At 46.7% G+C, this 27,110-nt stretch overlaps 1 protein-coding gene across 1 annotated transcript in view; it reads right to left on the reverse strand.

Moving 5' to 3' along the window:
• The window catches only part of LOC111160957 (p21 (RAC1) activated kinase 3), a 111,206-nt gene extending 94,483 nt beyond the window's left edge, over positions 1-16,723 (reverse strand). Inside the window, exon 1 of the mRNA XM_022524359.1 lies at positions 16,676-16,723. The gene's annotated coding sequence lies outside the window, so the exon portion shown is untranslated. The remainder of the gene's footprint in view (positions 1-16,675) is intronic.
• Between the last annotated feature and the right edge of the window lie 10,387 nt (positions 16,724-27,110).

Genomic DNA, 27,110 nt, shown 5'->3' on the forward strand with positions numbered 1-27,110 from the left:
AAGAATGGGGTGTGACAACACCTACTTTCCATCTATTCCACTTCACAGATGGTAGGAGACTATGATTCAGTTGGCCAGAGCTTTGGTGGCTGGAATCCCCGCTCTCCACCCCCAACCAAAGACAAAGTTTTGGTCTTCATCAAACTGGCCCAGGGTCTATGAAAAGATCATACCCCACTCAGAGAAATCCTTTGCGAATACAAAAGCCTGATCTGATGAATGACCTCACAACGGAGTGTGCTGGTTTTCCCAGCTTACACAAGTTCTTCATTTGCAAGGTGTTGGAGCTACCAAGTGGTCTGTTCCCCTTGCTACACCTTACTCCACTGACTGGGGAGAGCTGTCACTCTCTGCTTACAGAAGACATGGCTCACCACTGGTTCATGCGGGAGCAGATCTGCCCTCCAGCACACAGTCAGCTTTGCTTCCCCAGTACTCTTTCTCTCTTTCTCTCTTTCTCTCTCTCTCTCTCTCTCTCACACACACACACACACACAGAGGACAGAAAGACATCCCTGTAAGACTTTCTGTAGCCCTGGGAAGCCCCTGGGTTGAGATCACAGGGCCTGGACCTCACCTCAAGGGAAGACTTGGTACCCGGCAAGGGAACTGCAGATAAAACAGAAGCAGAGTTTGGTGCCAGGAGCTGGAGTCAGCAGGCCTGAGTGGGAATCCATCGGCAGGTTCTAAATTCCTCCCATGGAGCCTGGACTGTGGCCTGGCACATAGCCAGACAAAAACTCGGGTAGGAACAAGGAGAGGAAAGCCGGTGTTCATAATAAATTATCTAACTCTGGGTTATAACTCTGCATCAGACAATGTCCATCTCAGAGTGCTCTTTCTGCTTTAAGACTGAGCCTAATACGCTGCCTGCCCCTACAGTCACGTAAGCCAACCACCAGCTGCTTCTGGCCTTTTGCAGGTTGCCTCGGCATACCCTATCCTCTTCTGCCCTGCTAGAGAATGAGGGGTTGCAGGTTATACAGCTGTGTAAAGAGAGGACAAGAAAAGATCTTCCGTCAGCCTGACTTTGCTTTTTCTAGAGAAAGAAACCAACTGCATGGGTTCTTCTTGTTGATTTCTGGTTGACTCTTAGTTCAAAGAATCCTGAGACTGATACAGAAACCTACTGCCCTCTGAGGTGTCCGACAGTAACTCTAAGAATATGCCTCTTAAGTAACCCATCTGTGCCTGCATCCACGCACTCAAACAACAAATACTGACTTAAGCTTATGTGCCAAGTGACATACTAGGCACTGGAAAGGAGATTATAGATTTGAGAAGTGGGTTTCATCTCTGGTTGCATAAAAATACAGATAAAAGTACAACTACAACTACAAAACAAGTCAGGGCATGTGCATTGTGGAATGAAGGGTGCTAAAAAAAAAAAAAGAGGGACTGCAACAGTTCACAAGAGGGTAAGACTCTCTGACTGCCCTCTTACTTGATGAGAAATCAGGGCCAATAACCATACATCCATCTTTACATAAGAGGAGTACTGCATATTGTTCCAAAGAACATCATTGACTTGCCTTTCATTCCCATGCCACCAACACCCAGAGGCCCCAGGTGTTGGGTCAGGTACAGAGGGCATACAAAGAGAGATGAAGGGCAGTCCCTATCTCCAAAGAGCTCACAGTCTAGTGAGGATGACAGACATACACAGCAGGAAATACAGTGCAATGAGACCCTCAGCATAAGAAGCTTTGGAGGGACACAGGAGGGAGGATGTTATGTCCCAAGAGGGGTGAGAGGACACAGCACTGGAGCAGGGTATTGAAGGATGAGTAGGAGTGCTCTAGGTTCTAGGCAAGCCATGAATAAGGTACAGTCTGCCCTTGAAGAGAATTAAAGTGTAATCAGTGATGGCCATAAATGTTGGCCATCCTTGTAGTGAGTACAAGGATGTCAACAGGTTGCTACTGAAGGTCAGAGTCAGGGTCCTTTTCAGAGTCAGAGTCCTTTCTTTTGTAAAGGAAGTACACTTGAGCTGAATTCAACAGAACAACTTACCACACCATGGCGAGGATATGTCTTGGCACAAGGAAAGTGATGTGTTAGGTAGGGCCCAGAGAAGATTAGAAATAATGTAGTGTACTAGAGGAGCTACCGGTAACTTGGCTGGACCACAGTAAAGAAGAGGGATAGAAAAAATAACACCAGTAGAGACCAAATGAAGACGGGTCTTGTATGCCCTTTTTCTGGGGTTTGGCCTCTTCCTGTCTAGGTGAAGAGGCCTCAAGACATGGGATGGCATGACTAACTGTGAACTTCAGAATATTTACTTGGGTGACAAAGTGGCAGATGTCCAATGCTGAAGACTCAGTTAATTTTTCTGCCATAGGGTGGAATATTCCAGGTAACAACATGGAAATAATTTGGAAGAAACAGTACTGAACAGGTGAGCCGGGGGAGAAAGCAAGCACAGGAACCAGGGGATTGGAAAGACAGCAGGGAGGATGTTTCAATAGGGGTCTCTGTTTTGGACACTGGCCAAAGATAGCAGGGATGTTAGGCCTGGTGGGATTAACTAGTCCCAGGATCGTGAATGGAAATATAGTTCTAGGGGCTCCTGGGTGGCTCAGTTGTTAAGCCTCTGCCTTCGGCTCAGGACATGATCCCAGGGTCCTGGGATCGAGCCCCAACTCAGGCTCCCTGCTCTGCAAGAAGCTTGCTTTTCCCTTTCCCACTCTCCGTGCTGGTGTTCCCTGTTCTTGCTATCTCTTTCTCTGTCAAATAAATAAATAAAATCTTAAAAAAAAAGAAAGAAATACAGTTCTATCCCAAAAGGCCCAAAACAATGTGGGAGGCCAAATTCTTTTTTTTTTTTTTAAGTCTTTGGGTTTTTTCCAGCTTTACTGGGGGTATAATTAACAAATAAGAATTGTATATGCTTAAGGTATACCATGTGAAGGTCTGAGATATGTATACACCATGAAGTGGTTACAATTCAACTTAAGTGATACAGCCATCACCTTACACAGTTACTTTTTTTTTTTTTTTTTTTTTTTGGTGTGGTGAGAACATGCAAGATCTACACTCAGCAAATTTCAAGTACAAAATATAATACGATTAACTATAGTCACTGTGCTATGTATTAGGTCTCTGGTTTAACCTTTAGTTTCTGTTGGGGATTCCAAATAGAACTGTGTCTCAGTTTCTGTTTTGTTTGGGTTTTATCTGTTTCTTGGGGTCTTTTCAAACAAGAGTAAATGACTAGCTTAGAATGGTGGGAGGAAAAACTATAGATTATGTTGGAAGCCTCTCGTGTCAGCAGTCATTAAAGCACTAATAATCACTGTATTCCCATAAGAATGATAAGGACAAACTGTTCTAATGATTTTAGCCAATTTAACAGTATTTATGACTTTTAGAGAAAATACCTTTCAACTTTTATATAGACTCTACTAACATAAAAATTCTGCAAAGACTAGTAAGTACCCACAAATGGACCTCAAATGTGTAACTTTTATAAAAGCCAAAATACAAAGAAAAGAGCATACGCACAGGGACAAGGTATATATCTCTGCAAAAATTAAACTAGGACTATCTAATGGGAGGCACAACAAATATCTAAGCATCTTGACTTCGAGAGGTAGAAAACCACATAGCAAGTCCTAAAAAAGCAGGAGGAAACATTAGTTCACATGTGGTGGGAAAAAAATATCTTTCCAGCTATCTAGCCCTCTCAACAGAGACACCAAGATTAGAGACAATAAATACAAATGTAACAGCTGCTCTAACATGTGGATCTGGCATAATGAAATGGTTCAAGAGAGATGGACATGTGCACTGTAGATATGAATCTGAAGACCATCAGCATGGGAGGAGGTACACAACTGCCCAGGTAAGTGTACAGAGTAAGAGAGAAGAAAAGACCATTGGGGAACACCAACATCTAGGGGCTAGAAGAGGAAAAGTAACCAGAGACCCCTGAGGAATGTGGTTAAAGAAGTGGAGGAACTTGTTAGATGTCCTGGAAACCAAGAGAAGAGTACTTCACTTTGAGTATGGGTATGAGGCAGGCACATACACACATACACACAAGAGAAAGAAAAAGAAAAAAAGCCACACAGAGGTAAAAAAAAAAAAAAACGCTCCACTTTGCGTCCTTCCATCCTTTCCCTAGAGTTGACTAAGGCTAATGTCATGTCACTTTCATGTCAAGAAAAACAGCCATGTGGCACCAGGGGTCTGTGGATGTGCTTCAAAATGCTTTAAGGAATTCCACACTCTGGACATCTGGTGTTACTTGAGCAGCCTGAACAAAACCACATAGCACGCCTGGAGAAAGACCTTCCTTTTGGTAAAGAATATCACAGTGGCCACTTATCACTCAGCCTTGTTGCAAAGCACACTCTTATGAGATCGTATTTGTTGCACTCCAGCACTGTATCAGACATTGCACAGGATACAAAGAGAAATACAATATGGGGGGGCAAGCAAATGAATCGTGGCTAGTATTCAATTTTCTTTTTCCACAAGAAGGATTATGCTCAGTTCAAACAGCTCTTATTTGTTCAATGTAGTCCTGAAAGGCACTGCCAAGCCAAGATACAAGTGTTCAGTGTGGCTGGGTCCCACCTCAGTCTAGTACTGCTGCTAATGAGACTCATGACCTTGGATACATCCGTGACCCTTTTGAACCTGTTTCCTCATGTACAAAAGGGGATTACATTGCCAAGAGGTTGTGAGAATCAAAGAATCCAAATGTGGGAAATATGTGGAAGCAATTCTAGATATTCTACCCAGAGAAGATGCTTATGATTATGACCTTAGTTTTCACGAGCCATAAACAAAATCACCAGCATCGGGATCTCATGTTACTCACTCCTGCCCAAGTTCATGCCACTTGTGTAACTATATTAGGTATTATTTCCATTTTACAGATGAAATGGACCTCCAGAGACATCAAATCACCAGCTAAGAATATAGAGTGGAAGAGTAAGACTACAACCCTATGTCTGTGGGGCTCCAAAGCCCATGCTTTGCTATCTGCTTCCTCAGCCACACAACAGTTCCATGGGACATAATGTGTTCTTAGTTACTCATAGCCTTTGCATGAACACGGATGTCCTGAGGGCTTCACAGTGAACTGTTTCTCCACTGTGCCACTTAGGACCAGAGCCAGGAAATGGGCAGACCCTCTACCCACAAAACAGACATTTCAACATTAGAATCAAGGGCAGAGGGGTGTCTATAGTTAGATACGAAACTTCTGTCTCCCCCAGGATTGGGAGTCTGCCTCTCCTGCTCTCCTCTTCGAAGGTTCTACACCAGCAAATGAAGGTGACATCACTGGGGACTTCCTGCTTTCAAGAGAAAAGTTGTAGGACTAGAGGGGACAGGTACATGAACAAGAAACATTGTTTCAATGTCCAGAGAAGCATGTCCCAGAAGGACCCAGGAATGGGGGCAATTCTCCATAGGTTAGTTCTGTTTTTCCCTCAGCTTCTTAGGTGGGGTTGAGCACTGCCTCCTAGCTTATGGTAAGCAGAAATGTTATGAAAGCAGGCAACCAATCCTGTGAAAATCAGCTTGTTGGCTGCAAAGAACCATCTTCTTTCTCTGCTGTCTTCGGGTTCTGTCCCTCTGAAGGCACCCACCTCAGAGGGCTGTGGTAAGGGTAAGAAGGTCTATCATTTGTTGAGCACAGACTGTTGGCTGGACAGTGGGCTACATGCTTACATACACTGGCTCATTCCATCCTCATTACAACTCAGTGAGGGAGAAGATATTAGTGTCCCTCCCATTTTACAGATGAGGAAATTGAGCTTTAAGAGGGATGAGTAATTGACTCAAACCAGGTTCTGCAGCTAGGAAGCAGCCAAACTGGGATTCAAGTGCCTGTGTTTGGACTCTAGAGCTGGTGTTCCTAATTTCTCTATTGTAATGGATGAATGGGTTATTAACTGTTTTGGAAAGTATAAAATATCATATAAATGCATGGGGATGGGTTGGTTCACTTAGCACTTCACAAAGCATCCAAGTGAATTCAGGCAGGTGCATTTTTTTTCCTTCCTAAAATTCACCCAGTCCTGTAAAATTACATAAATTGCTTTTGGTGACTCTCAGCATATCCACAGAAATGGTCAAATGTAAATTTGCCAGGCTATTTCTCTAAAGCCATCTCTTGGAGGAGGTGGTGGCTAAATTTTAACTCAGTATAAAATTTCCATTGAGGTCTATAGCTCACTTTCCTTCCTCTACCTTAGGCACAGTTGACAAAGGGCTCTGCTACACCATCTTCTGGAAAGATGGCACATCTTGGGGCTAGGCAAGAGGTCTACAAAGAGGTTTGCTTTGGGAAATGACTACCCCACATCCTGGCTGCTGTTCCCAACCACCCATGTGCTCTCAAGGCCTTGGGAGCCTAAGACCACTGGCTGATAAAGAATGCCCCAATCCCAAGCTTCAAGACTGTTAACTTGTGCTACTGTTGCATGGTGCGATTATCTTTCCCACTGGAATGATGGTACCTCAAGGGCCGGGTGTGTTTCTTTCCTCCATCTGAATCTCTTTCTGGGTCTAGCACTTGATAGGGCCCCTAGGACATCCTCAATCTACACTGGGTAATGTCATTGGAATTCTGGGATTGAGGAAGACAGGCATTGGATCTGTCCTGACACATTGCTGTCCACCCACGTCTTTCAGTTTCTTACTGGAGTTTCACAAGTAGCTGCTCTGGACCTGGCATCACACTAGACCGTGGGAATCCAAAATAAGTTAGATGATGTGGTCTCTGCTTTCCAAGAAGGCCTCAGTCTAATCGCAGGCGTAGAGGGTAATGTGTGGTATTTCAGAGGCCTCAGTCTAATCGCAGGCGTAGAGGGTAATGTGTGGTATTTCAGAGTACAGGCTTTTCCCCATGGTGCTAGAGTCCATTATCAAAGGGCAGCTTGGGCCTAGTTTGCCCTCATCTTTCCTCCAGAGAGACTCCAGTAGGGGAAGCCACAAATTAAGGAGGCCCCTAGAAGGTGCTTTCATGTTTCTAAATCTCTCATCAGGAATTGGGATGGCACAGGATTCTGGCACCATGCCCCCCGATTTACTGGTTGGTTCACTCCTGGGATTTTCACTTCTTTTTACCCTCTTGCAGGGAAATCTACAGTCTGTCTGTAACACAAGGAAGTTTCTTCAGCTTGCCTTTATCCACGCCTACTGAGAAATTTCCTCTGTTAACTTGTCAGTAGCAGCTGTTGAAATTCCAGTGGGGTCTATGTGTGCACATACAGAAACTTGAATACCATGTTCCAGGGCTAACAGGGGAAAAGTAGACCTTGCTAGGTTAGAAGTGCCTACCGGAAACAGTAGAGAATTCCAGATCAGAAACATAAAATCAGAGACCTACACTTTTGCCTAGGGAACCAGTGTGAGTGCATAAAGAAACACATGCATTACCTTGCCCCCCAACCCTTGGGAAAGAAAGGAAGTTGCAAGTTAGGCCGTAAACTTCCAGAAAATAAACCATCTAAACCCCAACCCCTTTTGGGTAGACCAGCTAAGATCTATTAGGGATGACTTATGTAAAATAAAATTATGGCGAAAGGACGTAAGAGTTGATCTGTGGGTTTGAGCTTTCTCTTTTTAATCCTAGACATAAATTGTACTCCTTTCTGCTCTGGAAATATCTGGTCCCATGGGTGACCTGGCTGAGACCAATACTTTTCTGTCAGCCACAGGTTGCTGAAAAACCTTCCAGCAGGGGTGAGGAGAGCACTAGTTGCAAGCAGTGGGGGAGGATTAAAAAAAAGTGACAACTGTGACTATGAACTCCCCACAATGGGGTGTGTGACGGTGTGTGTCAGTGAAAAAGTACATGGCTGTGGCAATATCCATATAGGGCCATGTGTATGTTTGGGGATGTGGGGCATGTGCCTGAGGGTGGGGTCACTGTAAACCATGTGTGAGTTGCAGATGTGGGTGAGTGAGATCATTCCAGGGAGGGGGTATAAGTCCATGTCCATGTGAGTAGGTGTCAGCATCAATGTATCCGCGTGAGAGTCCCCAGAAGAGCCCGTGACCATTCAGGCAAGTTTGCTGAGCTAGAGGTGATGCATTTATGCTTCAGTGACTGTGTGGATATGTGGGCCAATGTGAGCAAGTATATCCACCTCAGGGGGAATGCTGTAGGGGGACTGAGAGTCCGAGTGAGTGTGAATCTGCGTGGCCATCCACAGCATCACCAGCAGTCCGTGTGTGATTGCGCAAACACATTTACAGGAATTGAGGGTAACCGTGTAGATTGTGTGGGTTGGAGCGGGTGTGCCAGCGTAAATGCAGGTCACTGACTGTGCAGGTCCCCACATGTGTACTGGAGGGAATGTGTGTGGCAGTGTGAGGGTATGCCAGTATGAGAGGACAAGAGTGAGAATGGGCAAGAATGTGATCTTGTGGGGACCTTGCTGGTGTGAATGTGTGTGATGCGGAAATGGTAGTGGGAGAGGGTGTACATGTGAAAGTACATGAGCGTGACAGAGTGTGATGGTGTAGAATTCAGTGTGCATGGCTGTGAACATGAGAATATGGAAGACCATGAAAATGTGCAAACATCAGTATCGAGGCAGGGGTGTGCCGTAAGTGTGACTGTATGTTGACGTGAATTAGCATGAGTACTGAATGCGAGCGAGCGGATGGATGTGTTGGTGTGTGTCAGTGTGAATGCATCTTTGTGAGGACTCTGAGTATGAGGGCAGGGTGATGTGTGTCAGAGAAAGTGGAAGTGTGTGTGCCTGTATCTGAGGGTGCATGCCTGTGAGTTTGATGAACAGCATGATCGAGTCTCAGCATGAAGGTGAGCAAATGAATGTGAATGGGTGTCAAAATGAGTGTGTTTCCATGTGGAAGCATGATTTTGTGACGGAGGTGGCGAGGTTGTGTCCGTGCCAAGTAGTAGCCCCAGAGCATGTAATACTGAGGGTAAGACTGTAAGATGGTATAACAGCTGAAATGGGTGAGAGTGTATTTATGGTGGAAACGTGCATGTATGTGCGCGTGTCCCTGCGAGGAGTTATGAGCTGTGTCATTGTTTTACTGTGAGCAGGAAACCGTGACCATGCAAATGTGTTAGAATGTATAAAATCGAGGGTCATTATGGTTATATAAGAAGCGGACAAAGGAAAGTTGGTGTGGGTCTGCGTGTAGACTGTGTGTGAGCACAGAGGAATTTGAGGGTCAAATGTGATTCTACTGTCAGTGTGGATATAGGTTAGAAGGTATACTGTGAGTGTGTGAGCATGTAAGAAGAGGTAAAGTTGTGAGCTGGGCCGTATGGCAAGTGTGGCGTGTGTGCCACTACAAAAACATGAATACAAAAATTTACACAGCAGTGTTTGGCCGTGTGAGTGTGGGCCCTCATGCAGCATGTTTGTAAATACGTGGAGGATGAGGGGGTGGATGTGACTGTCACCATGAATGTGTCCAGTGGGAAAAGTATGAGCGAAGCAGGGATAAGGATTATGTGAAGGTCCGAGAGTACAAAAGTGTGCTCCCGAGTGTGTGTGTGTGTGTGTGTGTGCGCATGCGCGCACTGAAGCATTTGGGATGCTGAGAAACTCTCGAGGAAGCATCTTTCCTCCCAAAGCCACAGCACCTGTCCAGTTATATACAGCACATTACTTAGCCCCTTTCAACCCCGGTCTCCTGGTGGGCAAAACCATGATTGTAGTACCTACCTCGAGCTAGTCTCACTTTTATAATCAGAAACAAAAGCAGTAACTAGTAGGAATAAGATACCTACCTTGCAGAGTTACTGTGGGATCAAACAGTCTCGTGCAAGAAAAATGCCCACCCCAGTGCTGGCAACCGTAGACAATAAATACAATAAATACACGTTATTATTGGAACTGTCACAGAACACCCAGGAGAGACCCCTGGGCTCACTTCTGACTTGAGTGAGTTCTAGCTACCTTCTGTCGCTCAAGGTCTGTAGAGGATCCCCTACCATAGCATCTCTAGGATGCTGAATACATCAGTATCAGCAGGGCTGTAATTTCACACCCTCAAGATCCGGCCGAACCTCTGGAGCTTTCCCTTCACCAAGAGGCACCACTGAAACACCTGCCGCTGAGCGGCACTTTTCCTTTGTCCCGTCGGGCCCAGGGCGAGCTCCGTGGGAAGAGGAACTACACTGTGTATTCCTTGTTTGTTTTCTCTTTGTTTCTGTTGTGGGTTTTTTTTTGGGGGGGGGGTTGTTGTTTTGTTTGTTTGTTTGTTGTTGTTCTTGCTTTTTTTTAAAAGTTCGATTGGTTGCTTACTTTTGACTTGGATGTTATGAGAAGTGCCAGGATAACTGACAAATAGACAGAAGTGCAGACAAAGAGAGGGAGGCATGTAAGATACAAACTGGTAGCTGGACGGCAGCAGATGGCAACAGAAGGCTAGAGGGGTAGCTGACAGCAGAAGCCCTATTGGCTGCCTGAGGGGAAAGAAGGACATGGCCATGGAACCTGAAAGAAGTGGAGAGGAAGAGAGGGGCCCAAATCGAAATGCTGCTGGGGAATTTTGGGCACTCGGGAGAGAGACGGAGACTTGTGAAATCGGGTCCCTACCCCTAATTTATGGTCTAGTTTACCTGCCAAGATGAATACTCTAGAAATCGTGCAAGAATGATCGAAGGCTGAAGAGAAGCAAGGGCTATGCGGTATACTATGGGCTCAAGTGTTGTTGGAGCTGTGTTGAGGGGGAGTGCTCCCTGTTTGGTTGAGAAGGTAGAGGGAAGGTTCTGGAAGGTTTTGGCCCATGAGGCCTGGAAGCTGGGATAGATGGGGTGGGGGTACATCTTGAATAGGAAGGTCAAATGAAGGTTGTAGAGGAGGAGAAATTTCAGGGACTGATTGGTCAGTCAGTGACATGTGGCTGAAATGCCACTTTGACATCCAGAAAGCATGAGGAAAGGAAATGCCAGCTTGAAGGGAAGCATGTCAGTGGTTACATGGAAGTTCTTACATGGAGCCTAACAACTGCAAAGGTTTTGGCCATGACCGTTTGGTTGCTTGTCCTACTCACACCCATGATGTAGGTCATGGCTATCATCCCCGTATTAGAGATGGAGCAAACTGAGAGACCAAGAGCAACTACATGGGCCACAGTCCCCCAGAAAGAAGGGGCTGTGCTCCGAGGCCTGGCTCATAAGGCCCAGCCAGGGTCTTTAATACTGAGAGCTCTGGTGGAAAGGTGGCCTTCACCTGGATTTGGAGATCCCTGACTCCCTGCTCTGGAACCCATTACTCACCTCTTATTGCCACGGCTGCAGGACCACAGCACAGGTAGGCACTGCCCATGAGAAGGGGCCAGGCTGCCTTCAGCTCCCACAGACTCAGTGCTGGGCACGCCAGCTGCCACAAGATGCAAGGACCCAGCTGTTCTTTCTTGGGGGTAACCTGCCAAGAGAAGCATCGTGGGGGTGCAGGAACCTCTTGCTACACCCGCTACTACTCCCTCAGCCAACCCCCCCAAACCTCACACACACGCGCTATGGTGGATTTCAGAAAACCACTCGAGGAGGCAGAGAATCGGAGAGGGGAGAAACATAAAAAGGGCTTTGTGAGGTCAGAGTCCAGAAAGGGCGATGAACCGGGAGTTTCAGGTCGAGAACTGCTGTCACCTTGCCACTCACTCTGGCTCTGCCTGAAAGCTCGTGGAGAAGACCTGCTCAGCCGCCCTGGACAAGAGTCAGGATGACTAGATCACATGGAACAGATGGGAAAGAGCCACATATTCGCAGGTGGTGGTCCAGCCCAGCGTGGGACAGAAAACTGAGAGATCATGGCAAATGCACGTTGGCTCTGGGGACACCTAAGCTTCCCGAAGACCTAGCAATGCTTTCCGTTTCACTTACAGGTCCCCACCTCCTTCCCTTCTCAGCAACCTCCTTCACTGGGTGGTGGGGAGAAGCACTCGGAGGGTCCCTAATTTGCTATCATCTCGCAGCGCTGAAGGCCTCAGCCTCTGATCCTAACTGGAACCTCCTTCTAGCCTCCCCCGCCCCAATCTCCACTACGGGGAGGTCCTCGACAGTCTATCTCAGATTTCTTAGGGAGAATATATCCTGGGGTTTTTCAGGGTGACTATTTACCCTATCTTCCCCCCAGAGGTTTCCATGTCCAACCGTGGAGGCAAGATCTTTAACCCCTCTCTTTCCCACCTTGCCCCACAATCGCTTGAGCCGCTCAAGGTGATGGATATTCCCTCTGCAATCCTTCCTACCCTGCCCCCACCTTTGCTCCATGTGTCTGTCCTCTAAGAAAAGCAGCACCTATATGTGAAATCCCATCAAAGCAAAGGACCCAGGCTAGCACACGTCAGCAGATGCTGGAATGCACCAGGTCTGAATCCAAAGACACAGATGCAGGGGCAGCTAAAGGTGGAGCTAGTAAAACTGAACCCTTGGGAAGCCATGAAAAGCCCCAGGATTCCCAACTTCCCCTTGATGAACAAGAAGACCCAGCCATACCCCAGGTCTGCCACTTGCTCCTGGTGAGACTCGAGGGCCCAGCAGCCCGTGCGTCCCTCAGGGGCCCTGGCATTCTCTGAGTGCTTCCCACTCACATACTCCCAGCTGCCTTTCCAGATCCCACCCACTGGGCCACTAAGTGGTGTGCACCCACTCCCTCCCTGGCTATGTGAGCTCATCCTTCAATGGAGCGGGGTGGGGGTATGTGAGTGATGGCTGCCAAAGCTCCAGAGAGGGGCAAGACTGGAAGGGGGTTCAAGAAGGACGGCCACAAAAAGTCCCCTGAGCCCCGGGTGGGGGATGGCAGCAAGCACCCATGGGGGTGGGGAACAGTGCTGGAGGGTGAGATCGGGGTGGGGGGCAGTAGAGGCCCCAGCCTGGACCAACTGAGCACCTCTGGGTTCCTGTGTGAGATTATGAGAGCTTTCCGCAAGCCTGCCTCCACCTTGCCTCAGCCTCTGATGAACTGCACAGCAGCCCGCTTCAAATACACCAGTTGCACCGCTGGAACCAGCGCGTGGTGCCTGGCAGGACACAGCACTCCACCTGGAGGGCACACTCCTCTCTCCTGTCCTGGGAGGGGTGTTTTGTTGGGAGTGTGGAGATGTATTCCGTGTGTGAGTACACATTGAGGGGGTGTATCTGTGCTGCTTCTTGTACCCCCATAGTATCTGGGTACCTGTACTTGGTCAGGTGTATGCCTTGTCTTATCTATGCTATTTTGTGGGTGTCACATCTGTATCACGTCAGGGGGTGCAGTCCTGTTTATAGCAAGTGTATGGATACAGTGTCTGTACTGCACTGTGTATGTGCTGTACATCTGCCCTGCATGGTCCATGCCTTCGATGTGTGTGACATGTATCTAATCCTTACTCCATATCACATGGCTCTGCCATATTCTGTGTCTGTGTCCTGTTGCGTGTTTATACTGTCCTGTGTCTGCACCTGGGGCTTAGCCTCTTCCTGGAAGCTGGGGGTAGGGTTCACTGTATCCATTTTCTGCCTACCAGCACCCTAGCTTTGCTGCATTCTGGCTTCCTACCAGTACCTCTGTCTGGGGACTAGGTGGCCACTTTGTTGTTGGGGGGGGTGTGGACGTGGGTGGGGGGGAAGCTGTGGCCAACCATTCTCTCTACTACAGGATCTTCCCATGCCAGGTGCCCAGCCCAGCACTAAAGACAGCAGGGAAAGGAGTTCTGGAACCTTTTTCAGGCCCAAAGGAGGAAACTAAGCGCTAGGGAGATGGCACTCTTGCTCAACCCCCAGTCCCTTCCATATAGAAGAAGGGCCTGCAGGGAGTTGCAGCTGCCTCAGTTTCTCCTTCAGGCCACCTGGAAGCACTGGAGACCTTCTCCACAGGGAGTTAACAGCTGCACAAGGGATTAGCACTGGCAAAGGGAGCTGGGCCATGGGATGCAGCCATGCAGGAGTTCTGCAAAGGTGTCCCCGCTGTGGTCACTAGAGGGCGCAATTGTGCCGGCAGTTAGGGGTAGCGTCTTGAGGGTGCAGAATTCCAGAAAGTCCACCTGGCTCAGACAGAGATGAGGGAGAAAGGAGAGGGATAGACACCCTAAGCAGGCCTTCCTTCACCCTCATCCCAGGCCCTTCAGTTCTGAGGCTGAGTTAGGGAGTTGGCGCCACGACTGCCTATCAGCCTCCACCCAACTGCGTAAGATTTGTATAAAATCCCCACAGAGCTTCTCAGGAGCTTGGTTTTAGGGTCTCTAGCAGATTCTCCACTTGGGCTTCTCTTCTCCCTCCTGTTTCCCATTCACATGAAATAAAAATAAAACAATGCTGCTCAAAGAGATGAAATGTATGTAGTGGCTGGGGGTTTGTTTTGTACTGTTTTCCCCCAAATCGGAGGGCATACCAAAAAGTATGATTTAAAAGGGTAAATTGGGGGGGGCGGGGGATGTTGTCCTATGGTAGATCTGCTTCACGACCAAGAACAAATGGACCCACTTCCTAAAATGTCATGACCATCTCAGAAACCACCTCATTCAATCCCATCATTCAAAAGACAAGGAGACTAAGGCTCGGAGAGGGGCAGAAGCAGACCACAACACCCCAGTCCTGGCTTCCAGGGTTGGTTCCACCCCAGCTCCGTGTCCTCTAGTCTCTAAAACACCTTCCTTCTCCAAATCCAGCATCTTCCCAGCTCAGGGCAAAACCCTGTCCTCCCTCCCTGCTGTGTGGGCTCCAAGATGGTCCTATTCTTATTCTGTCTCAGTGATCTCCCGCCCAGGCTCTGCTGTGACCACACCTTAGGAATGGTCCCCATTCCCCACCAGTGAATTGTTCCTCTCTTTCCAGTCTTCCAGGTCCACCTCCCCCATTTTGCTTCCCACCCGCAGACCCAGCGGATAGCTATGCCATTTTGCCCTCACCACGTCCCATGGGTATAGCACAGATTGCCCCAACCTGCAGATAATTGACCGAATGTGCAAATCAGACATGGATCCATTGTACTCATTAACATTTCCAATTAAACTCTGGGTGAGGCTGTGTGTATTAGTGTCCAGGGTAATCATTGAGCTGTATGTAAATGCAAATGCCTTCCAAGGTCCTGGGGCACAGGAGGAAGTGACACATTTCAGGAGGGAATGGAAATAGACCACCAGACTCCAGGGGTTCCTTTGGTTCTCTGGTACCCCTCAATCAGATTTTAAACGTATGGCTATTACTTGATCCCAAGGTTCCAGTTTCACCCTGGAAATGAAGGACTCTGGCCCTGCCCGCTGCTGCACGTCCTTTCCTGCCCCCTGCTGGAGAAGCTGCAGAGTGCGGAGTTGGCAGGGAAGTCCACCCCAAGGCCTTGCAGAGGGAACCGCCTAGCCTCTGGCAGGTGGGGAGCTTGGGGGACAACAGGGAGCCCCAGAAGCCTCAACAGTGGCACTTACCTTCTAGGACAGGAGTTTTCACCATTCCTCGCCTACACAGAGTCCCATGGGCCCCGGGGAAGAAGGGCATTTTTGGAGCTCGGGCAGACACCCGTGCCTGCAGCAGGGATCCCAGACCCGGCCCTGGCCCTCCCGTTGTAAAAAACAGTCAACCTACCTATCTTGGGGGGATATGAAGCTCCCCCTGCAATCCCCTTTGGGAGCCTGCCCCCTGCTCTTCCTTCTCCTTACCCAGGAGGAAAGAGCCATTGTGGAGTCTGCTGTTCATGGAGTTTCTTCTCCTTCCTATGACCAAAGCTACTAGCTCCTAAAGGCAGGTTACATGGATGGAAATGCTATTGAGTCCCTAAATATCAAGAAATTGTCCCCCTAAGTCTGGGCTGAGCCACACGTGCCTGGACAACCACCATTTCTCCATCTCACCAGGAAAATCGGGGCCTTAGGGCTCCTGGTTAAGACCATCGCTTTCTTATGGACATTGGGGAGGGTATGTGCTATGGTGAGTGCTGTGAAGTATGTAAACCTGGCGATTCACAGACCTGTACCCCTGGGGATAAAAATACATTATATGTTTATAAAAAAAAAAAAAGACCATCGCTTTCTTCTTGTTCTATCTCTATGGCTTTGTTCCTACCTGCTCCATCTGAGCTTACCTGCATCTAGACTTCTAGCCCTGATTTCTTTTGCCTTGGCCACCCTCTTTGACCTCACAGTAGCTTCGTCTCTGACCTCACAATTGCAGAGTCTCTGATGGGGGCGGCACCCCTCATCTCCCCCCCTCAGTTATTCCTCATTTTTTTTGCTTTTCACGTCTACCACCTTCTCCCCCAAAGACCTCAGCATGCTTGTTTGCTTAGTATGCCAGTTCGGCCTCTAACCAGACAACCTGTAACCTGCAGCAATGGTCGGAGCCTTTGGGGTGTTGTGGCCCCTCTTCCTGCATCTGTATTACAAATGACCCTTCTGTTTCCTGTTCAGTCTCTCCTACAAGGCCCACTTGCCTGCCTGGAGGCTTGGAGAGTCCACTCTTTGACACTGCAAGGTCCCTCTGGCCTCAAGATTCTCAGCTGCTGGCTTTTACCCAGCATTCATGCCCATCTCTTCTCATTTTGCCTTTTTCATGGAGGAGGGAAGTATGACATTTATATCCAGAAACAGAGGCTGACACAACTCTCCCTCTAAGCCCTGGCCTCTTAGTCATCCATTACCAGATTAAGCCCCTTTACCCAAAGGTGCCCCTGGTTAGAGGCCTCAAGTACCAAATCACAGACCTGCCCAATTACAATTTTGCAAATGGCCCGGTGAAAACCACACTGACCTTTATACCTCGGTCATCCCAGAACAGGGCCACAGTGTTGTCACCAACGGGAATGGACTTCCTTCTGTTCCAACACCTCAGACAGCCATACAGTTGGCCTGGATTTGAGTCTGCAAAACCATGGGGGGAGCAAGACTAACATGGCTAAAGGCTTCCCTGCTGAAAGCCATTAAAAAAAAAAAATAACACTGCAACCACCCCCTTTCATGCTTCCCCAAGCCAAGCCACTCACCCTTCTCTCTCTGCTTCTACAGACCACAGCCTAGAACCCTCAAGTCCAGAGTCTGCCACTGGATTCTGGAAGGTGGGACCAAAAAATCAAGTGGGGCCTTTGGCTCTCTCCCTGCTGGCACCGCCCTCACACCCCGACCCTCAACCACCACCCAGGGAAGGAAAACCTGCCAGAGCAAGAATCTAAAATGTTCAATCCACCCCAAAGTGTGGCAGTCATCTCGCCAGAGCCAGTTCACAAACAGAGGGAAAGGCTGAGGAGAGGGTAGGGGGGCCGTGGACCTAATGACCCCTAGTGACCCCTGCCCTCTCTCCCCGGCCAAGACAAAGGCCAACAGAGGGGCCCCAGGCTTTTTAGGGATAGTACTGCATCATTTCAACCTCCATATGACAAGAAATGAGTAGTCCTGTCATTACCCTCCTCTGACCAAATAAGGGGAGGAGGGTAAAGAAAAATAAAAGGGCGCCCCATAGAAGAAAATCGTCACTTTTTCTGTTTGCTCAGGTTGGGCTCTTCCCCCTACCCCGGACTTGTCCCGGCCACGGCCACACCTCCTCCCCTTGGTGGGTTTTTTTGTTTTTTGTTTTTTGTTTTTTTGGTGGGGGGGGGGGGGCTGCCGTCGCTTCTGTGGCTGGGGGAGGGAGGGGGAAGATACTGTAGGACTAACGGGCTGACGTTGCTTTGGGGGCGGCTTTGGCCTCCAGCGGCCCAGGCCCCAGTTGGCGAGCCTAGGGCTTGCCCCAGTGCACCGGGGTCCAGGCCCTCCGAGAGTGGCCCTGACACACCCACTCGTCCGCGTCTGCCCAGCGCGAGCCAGAGAACTGCGTGCCGGGTCTCCTGGCTCCGGGGGCGCCACGAAGGGGACCCGAAGCTGGGGCGCCGTGAGAACAGGAGCGGGTAGGGGGGGAGGCCCGGAAAGGCAGAAAATCTGCCCAGCAGCGCCACACCCTTCCCTGAGCGAGCCGGGCGCCGTGAGTCGCGGGATTTACCTGCCACTGGTCCAGCCACCCTGTCCAGACCTTTCCTCTCTACCTCCGAGCGCTCGGGCTGGCGGGGCTGGGGGGGCCGCAGCCGCAGCCGCAGCCCCGGGCCCGGCCCGCTCTCCCCGGCTCTCCTCCCGGCCTCGCACACCTGCTCCGGGCCGGGAAAAGCCGCAGCCCCCCGCGCGAGCCCCCAGACGGTGCGCTGCCGACAGCTGCCCGCCCGCGGCAGAGCCCGGCTCGGCAACCGCTCCCTAGCTCCTGTCGGCTATGACGTCACCCGGGCTCTGCACCGCACGCGGGCCAATCAGAGGGTGAGCAGAAAACTAAAATCGCCCTGAGTGGGCTGCTGGGGACCAATCTTTTGTTTCCAGGCAGGAAGCGCCTGGGAGGGGGGAAAAAACTGAAGGGGAGGGAACAGAGAGAGGGAAAGGAAAAGGAGATGGAAACTTCTACACTGTCAGGGTTGTCTAGACAGAGGTGGGACCATCAAGAGAGAGGCGCACCTGGAGAGGCGGGGGCATTTCATGGATCTTCATTAACTGGCCTCCCTTGGGCAGACTGGAATTTCAGATAAATTTCCAGGGGAGGAAATCCGTCCAGCTACACTGGCACTCTTTACTGGGGGAAATGGTTTGGATTTGGGACACCACCTGTCAGGCCAACAGGTTATGCTGATGGAGTCTCTGGACTACGCAGTAGACTCTGGCAGATATGGCAGTGGCATTCAGAGATGACAAGCTAGAAAGGGAAACTCTCTGTCCGTGAAACACACATTTCAAAACACGGAGCATTATACAATCAATCAATCAATAAATTACCTCAATTAGTTTAGATACATAGATATATAGATATATTTAATTTCATTAAAATGTGGCTCTCCCTAAAACCTTCCGTGGCCTCGCATCTTTAAGAAAAAGTTCAAATTTTTCCCCGTGTGCAAAAATTAAAATGTAACTCCAAAAATCATCTCTTCCTACTTCGAAATCCATACCCCCCCCCAAGGATTTGGCTAGATTATATAAATTACGGTAAATCCCAGCAAGGAGACAGTAATCTGTCATAAAAAATGACAAAGAATGCAAAGTACTGAGTACCTTTGAATTATAGTGATGTAAAATACACCCACAGATATAATTAGAAGAGAACATTAAATTATCACGGTCAGGTAAAAGTTTATGGGTGATTTTTCCCTCTCCACTTTCAAACTTATTTTTATGAAGACAAATATATCCTGACATACTTTAATAATCAAAACGGGTTATGACCCTCCACAGTACACTTTTCTCCAATTTACTCAACACCCCATAACATCTGGCCATCATTTCTCCATAATGCTAGCAAAACAAGTTTTAAGACAGAGAGTGAACTAATACATATTTGCTAAGTTCCTTTTAGGAAAGGTCACACAACAGTCCTCTAGAGTCACAGAGACAACATCTGGAGAAGATGAGAGAATGGGATACCTCTTTGGAGTAATTCATTTAAAATTGTGATCATGCTGGAAGTTGAAAAAAGAACAACGAAGACCTTCTAACCTGGGATAAGGCAAGAAAGAGTCAAAGACTAAGTAAACTACATACTTCAGATTTTTTAAAGGATCACTTTGCATTTTTTAAAATTTTCCTTAATTAAAAGATATATTTATGCATACATGACTATTATATGAACACTGTAGGAAGTCCCAGAGCTGGAATTTGTACCTAGATCTGAGTCCAAGGCCCATGTTTTTTTCTAATATGATACATGGTATCATTGGCTCAGTTAAAATACATATTTGCTTGAGAAAAAAAAAAAGAAGTATACTGGATCGGTGTGTTTTTTTTTAAATCAGGCATTTTAAATAGTTTTTTGTGTGTGTGCTTGCTGGTTGTCTTCCTAATGCAAAAACACTCTTCACCCTCCTCCTCAAATCCCTGATGAATAGGTTGAGATCGCGAGGGTTCTGCTTTCAATGATTTTACAGATATCTTTTTAATTAACTTGGGGGTTAAAGAAAGTAGCTCATCACATTGATTTTTTTTGTTTTTGCATCATGGTAAAAGTAATCTAAAAATCACTGACCTAAATGAATGAACATATACTTAATGTTACATCTCTGATTTGTAAAATGCACTTATTTGGGTTATTTTAAAGAATAAGAATGTTCTTATTTTTTAAGAAATAAATAAAAGTGGATTTTTTTCTGGCTAATGATTTCACTTGTTCTTCTGGGTTATTGATTTAAATTGTAATTAAAAGGTATTTGATTTCACTCTAATCCTCCCCTATACCTCAGCTATAACTCAGAGCTCTTTATGCAGTCACTGCACATGGTTATTTAAGCATTTCATGTGTGTGTTTCTTCTCTCACTGGTGATTATAGAAAGTAGCATGGGGCCAAAATCCTATTAGGTGCCCAACAAATTAAAGCATAGGAGACTTCAGTGTTCCCATGAAAGGGCAACGACCTATATCCTTCTTTTTTTTTTAAGATTTATTTATTTATTCTGGGGAGGGAGATGTGCAAGCCCACAAGAGTTGGGGAAGGGGCAGAGGGAAAGAATCTTCAAGCAGACTCTCACTGAGCACAGAACTGGACTAGGGGGCTCTATCTCGGGACACATGAGATCATGACCTGACCTGAAACCCAGTCAGACGCTTAACAGACTGAGCCCCCCAGATGCCCCAATTCTTCTTGATACCATAAAGCAATCTTTACTACCAACGTGGTTTGTTCACCAAGAATACAGGAAGACTGCTTGGGAACTTTCAGGGAAGCTGAGAATGTCTTAAAGATTTCATCTGTGTAATTTTTCCCACTCAACTCCCACTTTCCCGTTTCCTTCTCTGAGCTCATTGATTTAAGGGTATAATAACCACACTACAGGAATAACCACTTGGCATATGTATCTTGCTTCTCGGGTTACATACCACTTTCGCACCTCCCCGTTTGATCCTCACAACAACCACAACGTGTATTGTGGCAATTATGAACTGCATTTCATAGATGAGCCAATGGACACCCAGAGGTTTAAAGTGGCTTGTCCAAAGTCTCAGAGAGATGGTCCTAGAAGTCAGGTCTCCTACCCTCAGTTGTGGTGTTCTTTCTTGTTTTGTGTTTGTCGTATTGCTCTTCCAGCTCTCACCAAACCTACCAGCCTCTAGATTCACAGGGCAAGTGACAGGCTCTGGGATGGGACTTAGAGCAACAGAAGTAAACTACAACTATCTTCAAAGCCTTCCAGTCAAATCCCAGAAAAAAAGAGCATTGCTTGCACTCATGTACCATGGATGGGAGTGAAAACTGGCAGAGCCTTTTTGGAGGGCAAGCTGGCAATACCTAGGAAATTTGAAGTGCGTGTTCCACTTGACCAAGCAATTTCAACTCAAGGAATTTGATTACGGAAACACTCCTAAAAACACACCAACACATATTCAAGTGTGTTTGTTGTTGACTCTTATATAGGAAAGAAACCCTCATTATATAAAAGCCAACCTAAATGTCCCTTGATTAGGGAACTGGTAAATAAAATACAGTATATGCATATTTTAGAATATTAGACACCAAGGGTGCCTGGGTGGCTCAGTCGGTTAAGTATCTACCTTTGGCTCAGGTTATGATCTCGGGGTCCTAGGATCCAGTCCCCTGTCTCCTTGCTCAGCAGGGAGGCTGCTTCTCCCCCTCCCTCTGTACTCTCTCCTTCTCTCTCTCTCAAATAAATAAATAAAATCCTTAAAAAAGAATATTAGAGACCAACTAAAAAGAATCAAGTGGATTCTTATGTACTGAAATAGAAACATGTCTTGACACATTCTTGAATGAAAAAAGTTGCAGAACAGCCTGTGTACTACTATGCTATTCTTGTTAAAAAATGTGCGCACACGTGCACATGTGTTTGTATCTGTGTGTGTCTTTCAGCTGGAATCATACACACAAAACTGCTAATAGGGTAACTCTGGGAATTCAAAAGGAAGGAAGACATGCGGGTATGTGTGCATGATAGAGGTCATTAACTGTTTTCTTTATATACTTCCGCATCGTCTGTACATGTTTTTGTAATAAACATACCGAACATGTAAGAACCCTCACAAGTGAAAACAGAGCTTTCTTTGGATGGAGACAGAAACAAAAACAAAACAAGCAAACAGAACAAATACACTGCTCTCCTAAAAGAGGTCTGAACGTGAGGCCAGCCTGCGCTGAGCCATACCTAGGCAGGCACGGAAGGCAGACATATACAATCCATTGGGTGAAAGCCGCCTGGATATCAGGGCTCCCTTCCCATCCCTATCTCAAGTTCTACAGCCAGAAATCATTCCCCGTGGTGGACTCTTGTCTTCACAGCTTTTGCTAAAGCAGCTGCACTTAAAATAAAACAAAAACAAAAACAAAAACAAAAACAAAAAACTCCCCCTCCTGCTCTGAATACAAAAGAACCCAGCTGGGCAGCTAGTGCAAAAGGCGTTTGTTAGCTGAGAGCACTGTGCCCACCCCTCCCTCACTGGGGTCCACTTATTGCACCTTGTGGTCATCACTGCAGTCAGATCCAACTGTGCGCCTTCCTTCTTGCCCCCCCCAACTCCCACAATTAGGGGCTCCAGCTTTCCTGTAGGAGTGGTGGGGAGGCTGTTAGTGCCAAAAGGCTCATCCTAGTTCCCTTAAAACCCAGAGGCTGAGGGAAGAGAGAAGCCCATGGCCAGGAAATCACCTCTTGGGGCTTCAGAGTTCTGGCCGAGGAAGGAGGAGACCCAGATTCCAGTCCAGCTTCTGGTCAGGAAATCCTGAGCCAGACTCAAATTTCCCTGGACTTTGGTTTTTCTCCTCTGTGAAACTTGACTTGCTATCTCCCTAGACTCTTGTATGGATGCAAACAGGCTAATGGAACAACAGTGGATTTAACAGACTTCAGAGCAACACACCTCCTTAACTGACTTGATGAGTCTCCATTTGCATATGTTCCCTGTATTGCGGGACCTTGGGAATGGGGTGGGGGGCATACAGGTCTCTTCTCACCTTCTTTCACTATAATGAGCACCCATTAGGGACCTGCCCTGCAGAACCTACAAGCTTTCAGGAGTACACAGCCTCTGTCCTCCTCCCTTCCACCAGGGAGTTAGCAAAGGAAAGGAGAAAACAATTAAATGGAGGTGGCTCTGGATGAATTAATAGGAGAATTAGGAAATTCCTCTCCTCTGACTTGGTTTTAATTAGCTCCACTTCCACCATGGTCCTACATAACAAACCACATTATTTAATTGAGCTGATGCTCTGTTTGATTTTGCTCCTAAGTGAATCACATTATACATTCCTTCCCCTCACTCTCCAGATCACTGCACACAGCCTGAGCCTAAGTCAAACTAGAGAATAAAGCGAATTTGGAAAGTTGGTTTCCCAGCTCTCCCTGTTTCACCAGGAAAAAAAGAAAAGAGAGTGAGAGAGAAGGAGAAAGTGGAAGACAAAAATCTAGGGGAAAAAGAACCAAGGGGAAAAACAGAAAACCAAATCTTAATTTTTTGGACCAGCTGGACTATGATGTCATGCTTTCCCAGCGCAGCACCTGTGATTGGCTTCTCAGCTCAGCATCTGCTGAGTGCTAAAGGCTGATTATTTGCCAGAGATACAGACCTTTCACAGAAGCTTTGAATCATTGCTGGTTGTCGTGACAACCTGGGCAGTGTCTGTTCCTGATAAACACATAATGAGGTTGTCAGGAACAGAAGTGCCCCCGTCCCCACTCCCGGCCATCCAAGGTGGTGAGCAATGCAACATTTCCTTCAGGAAGTGAAAGGGGGAAAAAAATCACCAACAAGCATGGTGGAGATCCCCTTCCATAACATAGTCCAACCAAGTCTTGGAGAAATTCTCCTTGTCGAAGAGTTCCTTACCTACCATCTTCGGGTCCTGTCAGAGCCACTGTATTCACTGTAATTCAGAAAACTGAAGAACAGGTGGTAGAGAGATAAGGCATCTCTGCAGCCCCCCAGCAAAGCTAAACAGAGGAAAGTGTGAGTGGAATGCTAAATCAATTAGGGCAAGGCACATTACCTCTTTTCAAAGGAGGCCATCATGGTCCAGTCCAGGAGCAATGGGGGACATGTGTCAAGGATGACAGGGCATTGCCATACCCGATCATCAAAACCAGACACAAAGAGCCTGAGGGACATGGGCTGTGTGGTTTTCTGTGGGCTACATTCACTGCCCGATGGGTAGACACCTCACCCAACGTTACTTCGGATCTCCAGATGTCATTGAGAGTGACTATCAATTACATCTCCATGATATGTTATTCCTTCTTAGGATAATTTTATGAGCACCTACTAAGTGCAAAATGCAAAGCTAGATGCTACAGATGCTATACAGATGAACCAAACTTGGCTCACCTCCCTAAGGAACTTGGAATCTAGTTGGGGAGAAAAGATACATACCCAAGCAACTAGGCCACAGGGCAGATATAGCAAGTACTACAAGTGAAGTCCAAAGTCCTTAGTTTCACAGAGAGGAAAATCAGACCCAGACTGTCACATTCCAGCTCCATCCCATCTTTCCAGGTTGTTCTTCTATCAGTCCTCCAATATACCCCAACCATCAGTCCCATCAAATTATGGTTTCCCTGATATTCCTTGACTTTTCTATCTCTCTGCCTTTCTTCCTGCTCTTCCCTTTGCCTAGCACAGCTTTCTCCTTCCTTTCCCTACCTGGTGATTTAATTCAAGTGTAATTAACATACACTTGTTAAATTAGTTACCCATGTACAATGTCATTACATTACATTACATTCATTACATTACATTACATTCAACACATCTATATGTTTATTGCAGCATTGTTTACAATAGCCAAGATAAGGAAGCAGTCCAAGTGTCCATCCACAGATGAATAGATAAAAAAGATATGATATATATATAATATATATCATATACCATATATATTATATATCATATATATGTATATTTCATGTACATATTATGTATATATACATATATATATACATATATATACACACATACATATGCACGTGATGGAATATTACTCAGCCACAAAAAAGAATGAAATCTTGCCATTTATAACATGAATGGAGCTAGAGTATTATGCTAAGTGAAATAAGTCAGCCAGAGAGAGACAAATACCATATGATTTCACTCATATGGGCAGCCTACTTGGTGATATCAATGCATACTTTCCAGACTCTACTCAAAAGGCATCTTGTGGCTGCACAAACTGGTCCCAAACTAATAAGCCCTCAAGGATCTGTACCTGGTAGACATGGATATTGATTGATAACACCACTGGCTGATGTACTCAAATCCAGTGGATTTAAATCCAGCAATACATAATAGAACATTGGTACAATTAATTTTGGATTATTGGGGGAAGAGCATAGGTAAAGTCAGACTGCTTTTAAAATGTCTTATTTAGATCATCAACACAAACCTGTTCTCCCACCGAACATCTTCTGTATTTTTTTTTTCAAAAATAGTTCCAGGCTCACAAGAAGCTACAGAAATAGTACAGAGAATCCCTAGGTATCTTCCTCCAGTTTCCCCCAATATTTTGATATACTGTATTACTTACTTTTCACAGCCACAGTACATCATCACAACCCTAGAAATTGACATTATCGTAAGACGCTAACTGAACTACAGGCTTTATTCAGAATCCACCACTTTTATGTATACTCTTCCATTAAAGAACTTACCAACACAGCTGAAAATGAGCAAAACTATTCATAGTTGATCTGAGCACCAATATATATTTTTTCCCCTCATGCCCATCTCTGCTGAAAAAGGCCCAAACCTGAAAGAGTCAAAACTGGCCCAGGACTGAAGGAGAGAAAATCAGCTCGGACTGAGAATTAGCAGCCCTGTGATTAATCAGGCTCAGAGAGCCGACTGACAAAGCCAGCTGCAAAGTGAGCAGAAGACATTTTCTCCCAAGGTCACACAGCAGTTGCAAAATGACAGGACAACCCTTACCTCCTCTGAGAGCCCCCTGCTCTTTTCCCGGGGATGCCCTAGACCTGCTTTGCTTCTTCATGTATCCTGGGGAATACCCAATAGCCAGCCACCCCCACTTCAAGATAGTCCCCAATTCCTGGTCGATATCCCCTTCAGGGATGATATCATCCCTGGAACTGCCATCAACCCAGAACTTACCCCTGCTTCTTTAGACACTCCTCAGAATCCTTCAGTGGGAACTCACATGTTACAAAAAATGGTCCTCCTCCCTCTTTTTCAAGAGCAGCATCCCATGGTTTCTCTGGAATGTACTTCCTTGATGCATCAGGTCAATGAATTTGACTCTGTCCAACTACAGTTTTGTCTCTGGTTATCTTTGGCTGGTTAAGCTTTGATATAATTGACAACCAGCCTATAGGTATCTGGAAAGCCCTTTTAATTATCTGGGTTTAGCCATGTTTCCTTGATCTACGGAGAATCACACAGTGTGTCTGCAACTGTGATTTACATAGTAGATGCCAAATATATTCTCACTGACTTGACTCAATCGGATTTGTTGGAATGGTGCCAGATATGGGGACAAAAGCCCTGAGAGACAGTACTGTGTAGGAGTTCTACATGTAGACTCTGAAATTAAACTGCTGGTATTCAAATCCCAGAGTCGCTGTTTAACAGCTTTGGGAACTTGGGCAACTTATTTAACCTCTCTGGACCTCAGTTTTCTCATCTGTGAGACGGGGATCTAATAACACCTCCTTCTTAGGGTAATTGGGAAGATTAGGTTAAATGCCTATGAAGCAGGAAAGCCTTAAGACAGCGCTATTCCCAATTTGCTACGCTAACAAATCACCTTGTGATTTTATAAAAGGCAGGTGACTCGCCCCCACCCACAGACACCTTGATTTCATTGTATGGTATGAATCTGGGCATGAGTTAAAGAATCTCCTCAGATTGGGGCGCCTGGGTGGCTCAGTCCGTTAAGTGTCTGACTCTTGATTTCAGCTCAAGTTATGATCTCAGTGTTCTGAGATTGAGGCCTGCACTGAGCTCCACACACAGTGGGGAATCTGCTGGAGACACCTTCTTCCTCTGCCTACCTGCCCCCTTAAAGAAATAAATCTTTCAAAAAATCTCCTCAGGTTTTAGACTCCTCCAGATTGTAATGTGCAGCAAAATTTGGGAACTGGATTAGGAAATTCATTACTTAAAGATTATTTTTTTCTCTTCAGGTTTGTGCGAAGTAAAATCGGGAAACCGAGGCTTCACCCGGCTTTTTCCTGCAATC

Source organism: Enhydra lutris, unplaced genomic scaffold, assembly GCF_002288905.1.
Source record: "Enhydra lutris kenyoni isolate GAN:26980312 unplaced genomic scaffold, ASM228890v2 scaffoldscaffold80, whole genome shotgun sequence".
NCBI lineage: Eukaryota > Metazoa > Chordata > Mammalia > Carnivora > Mustelidae > Enhydra > Enhydra lutris.